This window comes from Lathyrus oleraceus, chromosome 7 (assembly GCF_024323335.1).
Source record: "Lathyrus oleraceus cultivar Zhongwan6 chromosome 7, CAAS_Psat_ZW6_1.0, whole genome shotgun sequence".
Lineage (NCBI taxonomy): Eukaryota > Viridiplantae > Streptophyta > Magnoliopsida > Fabales > Fabaceae > Lathyrus > Lathyrus oleraceus.
In genome coordinates, this window is record NC_066585.1 from 316,672,994 (window position 1) to 316,675,282 (window position 2,289).

At 37.7% G+C, this 2,289-nt stretch overlaps 1 non-coding gene across 1 annotated transcript; it reads left to right on the top strand.

Moving 5' to 3' along the window:
• The first annotated feature begins 550 nt into the window (after nt 1-550).
• Nucleotides 551-657, top strand: LOC127108615 (small nucleolar RNA R71). The gene has a single exon (XR_007796141.1). It is a non-coding gene; the product is annotated as a small nucleolar RNA R71 (small nucleolar RNA).
• The last annotated feature ends 1,632 nt before the right edge of the window (nt 658-2,289 follow it).

The following is a 2,289-nucleotide window of genomic DNA, read 5'->3' on the forward strand; positions in this document are numbered from 1 at the left end:
TGTAGATGGGATCGGCTTCTGATATCCCGGAGGTATAGCTGGGGCTTGATTTGGAGATTGTCCAAGTGCGTATAAAGCATTATTACTCTTATATGAAAAATTGGGATGATTATTCCAATTTGAGTTATAGGTGTGCGAGTAGGGGCTTCCTTGAGCATAGTTTACTTGCTTCGCTTGAATTCCTGTTAGGAGTTGACAATCTGCAGGAGTGTGACCTTGGATTCCACAGACTTCGCAATTCTGAGTTATGGTAACCACGGTGGCTGGAGGTGATACATTTAAACTTTCAATTTTCTGGACCAGAGCATCCACTTTTGCATTAACATGATCAAGGTTACTTATCTCGTACATGTCAGTTTTCGTTTGAGGTTTTTCTACCATTGTTCGTTCGCTTCCCCACTGATAGTGGTTTTGAGCCATGCTTTCGATAAGTTGGTAAGCATCAACATAAGGTTTGTTCATCAGTGCACCACCTGCGGCGGCGTCTATTGTTAACCTCGTGTTGTACAGGAGACCATTATAGAAGGTATGAATTACTAACCAGTCCTCTAAACCATGGTGTGGACAAAGTCTCATCATGTCTTTGTATCTTTCCCATGCTTCGAAAAGAGACTCGTTATCTTTCTGTTTAAATCCATTTATCTGGGCTCTTAACATAGCTGTTTTGCTTGGCGGAAAATATCGAGCAAGAAAAACTTTCTTCAACTCGTTCCATGTGGTGACTGAGTTGGAAGGAAGAGATTGAAGCCATCTTCTAGCGCTATCTCTTAATGAGAAAGGAAAAAGACGAAGTCGAATTGCCTCTGAAGTGACACCATTAGCTTTAACAGTATCAGCGTATTGGACAAATACGGATAAATGAAGGTTTGGATCCTCGGTAGGATTTCCAGAGAATTGGTTCTGTTGCACTGCCTGCAACAGTGAAGGTTTGAGTTCAAAGTTGTTTGCTTCGATTGCGGGTGGAGCAATACTCGAATGCGGCTCATCTTGCGATGGAGCGGCATAATCTCTAAGAGCACGAGCTGGTTCTGCCATCTCGGGTATCGAAGGGAAAATATTTTTGAAATCGGGAAGTTCAACAGGAGGGAGATTGTTTGCAGCACGATATTCCCGAATTCGTCATAAGACTCGGAGATATAGTTCGATATCGTTGATTCGTAAGTAGAACGGCTCGCCTTGTGAGCGAGTGTGTGGCATACAAATCAACGAAAGAAAGAAAAGAAAAATAAAAGCCTTAGTCTCTACAGCGTAACAGAAGAGTTATGATATCGACTAAATAAAAGTCCCCGGCAACGACGCCAAAAACATGATCGCGACTTTATGAGTCGAATTTGGGGTACAAACTGCAAGTGCACAGTTCTATCGCGTAGTTTTAAAAGATATCGATCCCACAGGGACTTATGAATCGATATACCGTTATCTAAGGTTACTTCGTAAAGCTAAGGCAGGTAATACTTTGATTGTTTGGGGGAAAAGCTAAAACTAAAATAAGATCTAAAATAAATATCTAATAAGCGGATATCGGTATGTAGTTCGTCGTAATTAGGGAATCAATTCTTCGTTGGTTTCTTGGTTTTAAAATAAATCTTTTCAGTTGACACTATTGATTAAAAGTCTTATCTCAAACTCTCGCTCTGTTGAATAAACTATGATTTTATATTAACGTAGCTGTCACTTATAGTTAAGTCAAAAACCACTTTTTGAAAACAATAGAATCCGTAGAAACTCTTTTTAAGAAAACACTAATCGTTTAAACACCCTTATCTCAAACTCTCGCTCTGTTGACTTAGGTTATATAATTAAATTCAAATGCTTAACTCTCGTCCTCACATTCAATCTTTAAAAATACTTTTTGAAAAAGATTAGAATTTAATTAACTCTAAAAATTGCTCTCGCCCTGATCTAGAATTAATGTCCAATTAACACTGTCCAGTCAAAAACTCAAACTCTCGTTCTATTGCTTTTAACTTCTTTATGTCTTTTACTTTCGTACAAAAACCTTGTTATTAAACCTGTAAATTGAGACCGTAAAAAGAGTGATTTTAATTTTAAACTTAATTAAACCAATTTGGTTTTGATTCCTTCATTCCGCTTACTTTACATACCGATACCTAAGTAAATCAGCCAGACATGCTAAACAGACTTAAATAATTATCATGCATAAACAGATTCATCTCAGGCAAATAATATAAATAAACAGTAAAACAGAGCATATATAAATTCAAACAATAATTAAAGAACCTGAGAAATTAAATAGCAGTCTTGAACACTCCACCACAGGCCGGTTGG